Below are 11,969 nucleotides of genomic sequence, written 5' to 3' on the forward strand. Positions count from 1 at the left end.
GAAAAATGAAATTTGCAAATTTCACCTGCACTTTGCTTTAATTCCTGTGAAACACCTAAAGGGATAAGAAACTTTCTAAATGCTGTTTTGAATACTTTGAGGGGTCCAGTTAAAATGGGGTGTTTTATGGGGGTTATAATATATAAGCCCCTCAAAGCCACTTCAGAACTGAACTGGTACCTAAAAAAAGACTTTTGAAATGTTCTTGAAAATATGGGAAATTGTTGCTTATGTTCTAAGCCTTATAACGTCCACGAAAATAAATAAATTTTTTAAAAAATCACAGTCTACCTTCCTTTTAATTTTTGGGGAAAAAAGGCAAAGGTAAGTTCCTCTTTAAAATTATTATATGGTGCATGTACAGGGATCTAAACATTTTAACGAAAGGTCTAGTAGAAATTTCAGACACAGAATTTTCTTTCTCAATAAAATAAATGATAATTTTTGTTCTGACTGTGAACATATATAATTTATTAGAATTAAGTGTATTTTCATTCAGTAATGATAGTGTTCTCTATTATGATATAGTTTCTACACTCTGTAATAGTATGTCAATTACTTTTAATAGCTGTTTATCTATTCTTAGTAGGCATAGATTTTGAAGTGGATTGCATTAGCTTTTACTTTAAAATTAGGTAAATTAATATAGTATAAGATAATGGAGGTTCTTCCTTGACCTTATTTCTATTAAGACTCGTACTTCTTTCTGTATTTCTGGAGCAAAGTTTATAAACACAGCCTGTAATTACAGTAACCTATAAAAATGCAATAGCTATAATATAAACCCATTAATGACTGATGAAGGGTACTTATTACATGCTTCTCACAATATAAACAAATTACATGCACAGTAATCCATTGCCTTATTCTTTTTTTAGAAGTATTAAATAAAAGTCACAAAATATTTATAACACTTTATAAAATGTTGGACATAAATACATTCAGGATGGCTTTTAATGTATTGAAGATATTAGAGATGAGCGAAAATTGACTATAAAAAAGCTCAATTTTCCACTAGGGCAGTAGCGTGATACGCTCTCTTGGTGCTCAAGACAGGAGTTTTATAATGTGCCCCCTTACCACACTCAGTCCCTGAAGTTCAGAATGATAGCTGTCATTCCTTTTCCTACCAATCCCTAATGTTCTGATTTATAATAAATGCCCCATGTCCCTCCACTTCTATTCAAGTCTATTCCTGTGTGACAGTTGCCATTTCCCTTTAATGCAATATATGGAAGCAATCATTGTAGCTTGATATCTACATAAACAACATTATCAGAGCTCGAACAGAGTGTCCAATTGGTTGTGCAAGAAAATGTAAAGGCTGAGCATTGTTTTAATTAAAATTTTCAATCCATAAATTGTGTCAACACCCCAATGGTGCCCTAGATGGCTGTTTACTTTGCCTACCCTTGTCTTGGTTCTGCTTATAGGACAATGGATGATGAAATGTAGATACATGTTCCAGCACTTCAGCCTCTTTTATTTGTTATGCTTCATACACAGCTCTAAGATAGGACTTTCACACATGCCTAGAACCTAACCTCACCTTTTGAGCAGCTTCTTGCTAACCGTGTATAGACTTAACCGAGAAAAAACATTCTATAGGAGACCATATTGTCTATATTGATATAATGCTTTATGTAGTTGTGGATCCTTGTCTTGATTCCCATCGTGTCATGTTTACAGAAATTAGTTGGATGGAAAAATTTAGAGGGAATGTATCACTTTTTTTCCCCTAATTAAGCCAGATAGTATAACTAAGTATTTTATTCTAATCTATTTTATTTTTTGAACCATGCACCATAGGAACTTGTGAACAGGAGAAAACCCATTCACTTCTATGGAAGAGTTTTCTAGGCATGCTCAATGACTTGTGTAGAGGTCATTTGTGCAGGAAATGATGGGAGGGGATCTGTGTCCATCACCTACTGTCAATGGTGGACCCTTTGTTATTTATTTATTTATAGGTGTCACCTTTGATTGTAATCCTGCCTGTGATAATAATGAGATGACTGCTGAGAAGTGATCTTTATAGAACAGGAAGTGTCAGTCTATTGTGAGGCTCAGTAGCCAGGAGGGAAGTTGCAAGATTTTTGAATTATTTTTGATATAGATAATGACATAAAAAAAGTAAAAAAAAATCACCAAAAATTCTTAAAAAATATGTTTAACATAAAAAACTTGATTTTAACAATACTTCATTTTCTGTTGACACATTTCCTTTAACCCCTTCCCCCTTTGGCCACGTTTGACCTTCCTGACAGAGCCTCATTTTTCTAATCTGACATATTTCAATTTATGTGGTAATAACTTCGGAATGCTTTTACCTATCCAAGCAATTCTGAGATTGTTTTCTCGTGACACATTGGACTTTATGTCACTGGCAAAATTTGCATGATACGTTCAGTATTTAATTGTGAAAAACACCAACATTTTGCTAAAAATTGCAAAAATTAGCATTTTTCTTAATTTAAATGTATCTGCTTGTAAGACAGTCAGTTATACCACACAAAATTGTTGATAATTAACATCCCCCATATGTCTACTTTAGATTGCCATCATTTTTTGAACATCCTCTTGTTTTTCTAGGACGTTACACGGCTTTGAACTTTAGCAGCAATTTCTCACATTTTCAAGAAAATTTCAAAAGGCTATTTTTACAGGGGCCCCAGTTCAGTTGTGAAGTGGCTTTGAGGGCCTTTTATATATATATATATATATATATATATATATATATATATATATATATAACTATATATATTATATTAGATACCCCAAAAAGTCACCCCATTTTAAGAACTTCACCCCTCAAAGTATTAAAAACAGCATTCAGAAAATTTCTTCACCCTTTAGACGTTTCACTGGAATTAAAGCAAAGTAGAGGTGAAATTTACAAATTTCATATTTTTTTGCAGAAATTAATTTTTAATCCATTATTTTTGTAACACAGAAAGTTTTACCAGAGAAATGCAACTCAATATTTATTGCCCAGGTTCTGCCGTTTTAGGAAATATCCCACATGTGGCCCTAGCGTGCTACTGGACTAAAGCACCGGCTTTGGAAGCAAAGGAGCACTTAGTAGATTTTGGGGCCTTATTTTTATTAGAATATATTTTAGGCACCATGTCAGGTTTGAAGGGCTCTTGCGGTGCCAAAACTGTGGAAATTTATTCAAAAGTGACCCCATTTGGGAAACGACACACCTCAAAGAAATTATCTAGGGGTATAGTGAGCATTTTGACTGCGCAGGTTTTTTACAGACATTAAAAATTGGAAGTAGGCCGTGAAAATGGAAATCTAAATTTTTTCAAAGAAAATGAAGGTTTAGCGATTTTTTTCTCAATTCCACAAGGACTAAAGGAGAAACAGCACCACAACATTTGTAAAGCAATTTCTCCCAACTAAAACTGTACCCCACATGTGGTAATAGACGGCTGTTTGGACACACGGCAGGGCTCAGAAGGGAAAGAGCGCCATTTGGCTTTTGGAGCTCAAATTGAGCAGGAATGGTTTGCGGAGGTCGTGTCGCATCTGCAAAGCCCCTAAGGGGACAAAACAGTGGAAACCACCCACAAGGGGCCCCATTTTGGAAACTAAACCCCTTGAGGAAATTATCTAGGGTTGTAGTGAGCATTTTGTCCCCACATGTTTTTTGCAGAATTTATTGGAATTAGGCCGTGAAAATGAAAATCTACATTTCTTCAAAGAAAATGTAGGTTTAGCAAATTTTTTCTCATTTCCACAAAGACTAAAGGAGAAAAAGCACCGCAAAATTTGTAAAGCAATTTCTCCCGAGTAAAACAATATCCCATATGTGGCCATAAATTGCTATTTGGACACACGGCAGGGTTTAGAAGGGATAGTTTGCCAATTGGTTTCTGGAGTTAAAATTTAGCAGGAATGGTTTGCGGAGGCCATGTCACATTTACAAAGCCCCTGAGGGGACAAAACAGTGGAAACCCCACACACGTGACCCCATTTTGGAAACTACACCCATTGAAGAAATTGTCTATGGGTATAGGGAGCGTTTTGACCCCACAGGTTTTTTGCAGAAATTATTGGAAGTAGGACCTGAAAATGAAAATCTACATTTTTTTCAAAGAAAATGTAGGTCTAGCTAATTTTAGCTTTTTTCCACAAGGACTGTAGAAGAAAAAGTTCCACAAAAGTTGTAAAGCAATCTCTCCCGAGTAAAACAATACCCCACATGTGGTCATAAACGGCTGATTGGAAACACGGCAGGGCTTAGAAGGCATAGAGCGCTATTTGGCTTTTGGAGATCACATTTAGCAGGAATGGTTTGCGGAGGCCATGTCACATTTGCAAATGTCCTCAGGCGACAAAACAATGAAAACGCCCAAAAAGTGACTCCATTTAGGAAACTATACCCCTTGAGGAATTCATCTAGAATTCATAGAATTTATTAGAATTGGGCAGTGAAAATAAAAACAATCCCTTTTCACAATATGACGTAGCTTTAGCAAAAAAAACAACTCATTTTCTCAACAAATAAAGGAAAAAAAGAACCCAACATTTGTAAAGCAATTACTCCAGAGTATGGCAATACCCCATATGTGGTCATAAACTGCTGTTTGGGCACACAGTAGGGCTCAGAAGGGAAGGAGCGGCATTTGGCTTTTGGAGTGCAGATTTTGCTGGATTGGTTTCTGGGCACCTGTGGGACCAAAACAGTGGAAACCCCACAGAAGTGACCACATTTTGGAAACTACACCCCTCAATGCATTCACCTAGGGGTGTAGTGAGCATATTAACCCCGCAGGTGTTTTGTAGAAATTAGTGTGCACTCGATGTTGCAGAGTGAAAATTGAATTTTTTTCATAGATATGCAAATATGTGGTACCCAGCTTGTTTTAGAAACACCCTACATGTGACCCTAATCTTTTTCCTGGACATTTGACAGGGCTCAGGAGTGAAAAAGCACCATGTAAAATTGAGGCCTAATTTGGTGATTTACAAAGTATTGGTTACCAATTGCAGGGCTCAGATGTGAAATAATAAAAAGAAAGTGACCCCATTTTGGACACTACACCCCTCAAAGCATTTATTAAGGGGTGTAATGAGCATTTTCACCCACAGGTCTTTTCCATAAATAAATGCGCTGTGGATGGTGCAAATTAAAAATGAATATTTTTCCCTAGATATGCCATTTCAGTGGCAAATATGTCGTGCCCAGCTTGTGCCACTGGAGACACACCCCAAAAATTGTTAAAAGGGTTCTCCCGGGTATGGCGATGCCATATATATGGAAGCATTTAAATTTAAGATAGTAAGGATGCACTTGCGGAAGATCGACAATACTGTGACCAGTTCCAGAAAATCCTAAATAAATGTTCCTTGGATCTAATCTTACTAACCGTAGAATATCTACAGAAGTCAATTAAAGAATCAGCTGAGAAGATCAAGGCTTTGGAACAACAGTTGTCATCTTCACTATCTAGTAATGATTGGGAAGCCTTGAAGTCACGCACAGACAACGGCATTAAAGATTTCACGAAAGAAGTGGAGACTAGGAAGAGGGAGAAGTTCCAGAGGGACGCCAACGATTACCTAAATAATCAGGTATACAGATGGCAGGATACTTCCAATGCTTGGCGGTCACGCAGAGGATACGCCCCTGGCAACAGGTCTACGTCTGGAAGCGATACATCTGTGGAACGACCTGCATACCGTTCCCAGCGTTTTTTAGGAAATCGAAGGGGCAGAGGGGCCCCACCAGAAGGTCGAGGAGGAGATGGGAGAAATCGAGAGCCGGGAATACAGACGCGGTCCCAGGTAAGAACAATGACCTGGTCGTCAACATCTCCTCCTACACACTGAATCCAGCAGAACTATCAGTACTACAGAAAGGCTTGTCCTTCTGTCCAACTTCATCCTGTAACACCTTTACTTTAGAGAAAGAACTTAATAGATTTTATAGATCTTTAAGATTAAAGACCCATTTTGGGATGGCTGTTATGGGTCCTGTTCCATCTACTTCTACTGTAGCTACAACACCATTATCAATTGAACCAATGGGTCTTTATAATCGTAGTAACTACTCTCCACCGAAAACATACCATGCTAAGGAGGCGGTCATCGATCTGATCAAGAGAGATACTCAAGCCCTCTTGGTCAGATACAGGATGGGCTTGTTTCCGCATAAGAATAATTTAACGAAAACTGAGTCAATGGCACTGCAATCCCTGAGTGACAATAGGGATATAGTAATTAAACCCGCAGATAAGGGTGGAGCCATAGTGGTATGTGACAAAAAAGACTACATCTCTGAGATAGGGAGGCAGCTATCAGATTCTAATACATATACTAAAATTAATAGTGACCCTACGTCTAGGATCCGTGCTAAGATTACCTGTATCTTGGATGATTATAGAGGCCGTGGGACGATTGATGATAAAACCTGTAAATTTCTGCAGAACCCCCACCCAATAACTCCGGTATTTTATGTTTTACCCAAGATACATAAATCCCTACAGCATCCACCTGGTAGGCCCATAGTAGCCTCGACAGATTCTATCCTTTCCCCACTTGCTGTCTTTTTGGAAAAAATCCTTACTCCCTTGATCAAGCTAACTCCTTCTTTTATTCTAGACACAGGACATTTTCTGAAGAAGATTAGGGAACTCCCCAGGGTTAGCCATACTTGCACCTTAGTTACCCTTGACGTCAGTAGCCTGTATACCTCCATTTCACACCAGAAAGGCATTCAAGCGATAACTCGTCTTTTAGAGGGTACTACAATGACGGCAGACTCTGTTTCACTATGCCTCAAATTGCTTACATTAATTTTACATGAAAATTTTTTCCTTTTTGGAGATGACTTTTATGTGCAGATCTGCGGAACGGCTATGGGTTCAAATGTGGCCCCACCTTATGCGAATGCATATATGGCACTCTTTGAAGAAGAGCATATATACAATACTCCTCTTTTCAAACAACATGCATTATGCTGGTACAGATATATAGATGACATCTTCTTCATTTGGGATGGCCCCTCGGGTTCCCTTGACGTTTTCTATAATCACATTAATCAGGTAAGGGATGAACTAAAATTTACCCTAAACTTTAGCAAGGATAGGATTTATTTCCTAGACACCACTATTATATTGGAAGAGAATGGATCTCTCAGTTCTGATCTCTACTCGAAACCTACCGATAGAAATGGCTTACTACACTACAGCAGTAGCCACCCTAAATACACACTTTGTTCTTTACCACGATCACAGTTTATGAGAGTGTCCAGGATCGTCTCTGATGGAGACATCAAAAGAACTAGATTACAAGATATGTCCAAAAGATTTGAGCAGAGGGGATATCCTAGACCATTACTAACTAAGGAGCTTGATAGATTACTAGTGACAAATCAGGAGACTGTAGGGAAAGGACCTAAACAGGCTAGATTACCGTTGGTTTTAACTTACCATCCTATCATACCGAAATTACTACAAAGTGTCCGTAAGCATTGGTCGGTATTACACACTGCCTACCCTGAGATTGAGGAATTTAAGAATCCGGTGATGATGTGTTCAAAGAGGCCCCAGAATGTTAGGGATCGCATGATCAGAGCCGACATAGGTAGTCTGTCGAAAACACCTAGACAAACATTTTTACAGACGCAACGCAATGGCATATTCCCATGTTTGCATTGTTCGAGCTGTTCCAATATTATCAAGGGTGGCATAATCCAACACCCTAATACCAACAAGACTTTTCCAGCTAAAGGTTTCTTTACATGCGACTCGAACTTTGTGGTTTATCTGATCAGATGCCCATGTGGCCTGTATTATGTTGGGGAAACTACCCAGCATGTCAGGGATAGGATCTCAAGTCATAAGTCTACAATTAGGTGCAAGAAGAGTTGGCTGCCACTCCCAGATCATTTCATTAAATCTAATCACAACATTTCCCAATTAAAGTTCCAAATTATTGAGCAGGTTTCTAAACCCAGAAGGGGCGGCAATCATATACACCTATTAAAGCAAAGGGAATCATATTGGATCCATACATTGGAGACCATGGAACCTAAGGGCCTAAACAGAGAGTATGATCTATTATGCTGATAACATCTGTAACTTTTGCTGTCCATGTACTATATGTAATTAATTTCATATTTTTTCTCTTCCTCAGGCACGATAGAGAAAAATACTTATAGCAGAGACCCAATGTGCGACCAGATACAGGTACCATAAAACCGGTTCACTCATCTTCCTTTCCTCTAACTACCTATAATCAGTTCATCATATTGTGTCTAAACCACATAGTAAACTTCTTCTCTATTTATCACTAAACAAAACTGTTCAATGTTACGAACTAGACACTGTCTTCATTATACTATATTATACTGTTAGCCTCCATAACATATTTTCCTTATAATCACCGATTATGGTTTCCTCTACATATGGATTACAAATGCATAATACTAATTTATAACACCCTTTATGGGGATTTGGTCGGTCTTCACCACCTTAGGGCATTAGCTCAGATCAATAGGGGAATGATTTATGCCAGATAGAGTACTTAACCATACTTACAGAGTTGATATCAGCATCCGAACTACGAGGACGGCTTGCGTTCCACGGAGCGGCACTAGTTACTAGACTGCGCATGCGCTAGAAGGAAACTTGCGTTCCACTTACCGGATATCCGGGTGTTGAGTAGGCATTTAAAGATGGACGCTGCCGTGAATGCATTCACACTTTAGAGCGTCTGGCAGACGCCATATATCTGAACCCTTACCGAAACTACTTGCAGGTAGGACACCATCGGCTGCACATTCTGGGTCTCTTTAATCCCAGCTATCCCCATGGACATCCCTTTCATTTCCCGTCTCTCATTATCCTCTATTTGCTTCTTGATTCACTCCACTTCTCACTTACCGGTACTTTATGGTATGGTCCAGAGAGGTATTTTATGGATACCTCTCCAATTAGAATCTATATGGATGTGATTTATCATGCCTAAGTGTGTATATTGCGATCTCTATGAGGGTATGCGGTTTCTCTATACTAAATCCTTTATATTAAATCCCTTATATAGACGGCTGTATCAGAGCTACGAAGGATGATCTTGTTTTAACGAGTGTACATAGCCAGAAATATCTGATCACAAAGGCAATATGTATTTATTAATAGATTACATTTTCATTAATACCAATGTATAAACTCATGTCTAAGTAATTCATCTGGATCACTGCATTCCGATCATACAATACATGTATGATCTATTGTTCAAATGTTTATATTTTTTTATTTATTTTTTGTCCTATACAATACACTAGATTTGATGTTATATTATTTGTTTCTTTACAGCGATTGTGAGAAAGGCCTTGGTTTAGGCCGAAACGTCAATAATATCTGTCGCTTGCACTGAATAAATTTTGTTATATACGTTATACCATATGGAACGAATGAAAATAAAATAATTCTTCCTTGAAATCAACATTATCGCTTATCTTCTGGAGTGCTTTTGGGTTTTCTATACATCCATATATATGGAAGCAAACTGCTGTTTATATTGCTAGTGTTTCAGTTTATAATGTGTGGGTACATGTAAGTTGGGCAGAGTATATCAGGGGCATAGTCAGGTGGTATAATAATGGGGTAAAAAAACAATAAAGTTACCCATAGATGTGTGTTACGCTTCGGAGCAATCCTTTCTGCACAGGCCGGTGTCGCACTGATATATGGCGTCCTTTCTTATCACATCTTTTGGTCCACACTCCGCACCTTTGCAGTTTGGGGAATTTTGCTGGGAAAGTGTTGTCCTGGTATAATACGGGCACCGTCACTTCCAGCGGATATGTTTGGGCCCTCCCCTTCCTGGTTCCCTAATTTTAGGGCCCCGAAACAGACGAAATGTTCCCCTCTGATCTGCACAACTGCATATTTTTTATTACCTGACTTATTGGAGCCTTAACTAATTTTTTTTTTTCATAGACGTAGTGGTATGAGGACTGTTTTTTGGCGGGACGAGCTGTAGTTATTATTGGTACCATTTTTGGGTACATGTAACTTTTTGATCACTTTTTATCCTATTTTTTGGGAGGCCAGGTAACCAAGAAAACACAATTCTGACAATGTTTTCTTAGGTTTTTTTTATACAGCGTTCCCCATGCGTTATAAATTACATGTTAACTTTATTCTGCGGATTAGTACGATTCTGGCAATACCTAATTTATAGCACCTTTTTATGTTTTACAACGTTTTGCACAATAAAATTACTTCTGTAAAAAGAATGTATTTTTTCTGTCGCCAAGTTGTGAGAACCATAACTTTTTAACTTTTTAGTCGACGGAGCTTTATGAGGGCTTGTTTTTTGTGAGTCGAGCTATAGTTTTTATAGGTACCATCTTTGTTTACGTGCGATTTTTTGTTCACTTTTTATTCCAATATGTGTGACCAAAAAGAGGAAATTTTTGTATAGTTTTTTACGGGGTTTTTTTATGCTGTTTTCTGCGTGCAATAAATAATATAATATTTTTATACCTCAGGTCGTTACGGTCACGGCAATACCAAATACGTATGGTTTATTATCATTTTTCACTAATGAAGGACTTGATAAGTGAACAGGGCGATTGTGTTTTATTTTATTACTTGAAACTGTTATTATGTTTTCAAACTTTTATTTTTTCACTTTGTTATACTTTTTTCAAGTCCCACTAGAGGACTTGAAGCTCCATATGTCTGATTTGTTTTTTTCTAGTACATTGCACTACCTAAGTAGTGCAATGTATTAGATCTGTCAGTTATTCACTGACAGCAAGCCGATTAGGCTTCGCCCTCCTAACGGGGCTAATCATCTTCCGTAATGGCAGATCAGGAGGCCATTGTGTCTCCTATTACCATAGCAGCAGTCGGCAGCCCTGATTGCATGTCAGGGCTGGCGATCTTCTAACAACCGCTAAGATGCACCAATCGCTTTAGATCGCTGCATCGAATGGGTCAATGGCAGAGATCGGAGCTAGCTCCGGTTCCTGCCATTACAGGTGGATGTCAGCTGTAACATACAGCTGACATCCACCATTGATGACGCCGGCTCAGCTCCTAAGCCGGCGCCATCTTGCCGGCGGCTATGGACACGGTTCAGGCTCCGCTGCCGGGTGGGTCTTGAATGGCTTCCATGCTAGGCAGACCGAGAGGCCAGTATCAGGCCTCCAGTTGCCATTGCAGCCACCGTAACCCCGGCAATTTCATTACCGGGGTTCCGATGAGCTGCAAACACCTTAAAGGCAGAGATTGCGTATGAGCGCTGAATTTAAGGGGTTAATGGTGGGGATCTAAGCTAATTTCGATCCCGCCATTACAGTCGGATGTCAGCTGTAATACACTGCTGACATCCGGCGATGATGGCACCGACTCCGCTTCTGAGCCGGTGCCATACATTTGGTGTATGGATATGGCAAAATGCGGGAAGCACTTAGCTTTCCATGGAGTACCCATACAGCAAATGTCCGGAAGGGGTTAAACTAAAATGGGATGTTCGGTTTGGCCAACCCATTTAGGTAATAATATTTATTTCTAAAACTTATATAGTGCCAAAATGTGGCAGGGCTTAACAGAAGTCAGTAAAAGTGTCAATATACTGCAATACATTAGTATTACAGTGTATTGCGCCAGCGATCGCTGGTTCAAGTCCCCTAGGGGGACTAAAATATTGCGCAAGAAAAAGTTTAACAATGTTTTTTATAGTAAAACAAAATGTAAAAAAATTCTAAGTTAAAAAAAATATTTTTCCATTTTTCCTTTTAAGTAATGTAAAAAATAAAAAAAATAAACAAAATTGGAATCGCTGCGTCCGTAGAAGTCGTAAATATCGCAATATAGCATTATTTAATGTGCAAGGTGAACGCCGTAAAATGGAAAAATATAAAACGCCAGAATCGCTGTTTCTTTAGTCCATAAATTTTATAAAAAGTGATCAAAAAGTCGTATGTTCCAAAAAATGTTATC

The sequence above is a fragment of the Rhinoderma darwinii genome, chromosome 10 (genome assembly GCF_050947455.1).
Source record: "Rhinoderma darwinii isolate aRhiDar2 chromosome 10, aRhiDar2.hap1, whole genome shotgun sequence".
NCBI classification, from domain to species: domain Eukaryota; kingdom Metazoa; phylum Chordata; class Amphibia; order Anura; family Rhinodermatidae; genus Rhinoderma; species Rhinoderma darwinii.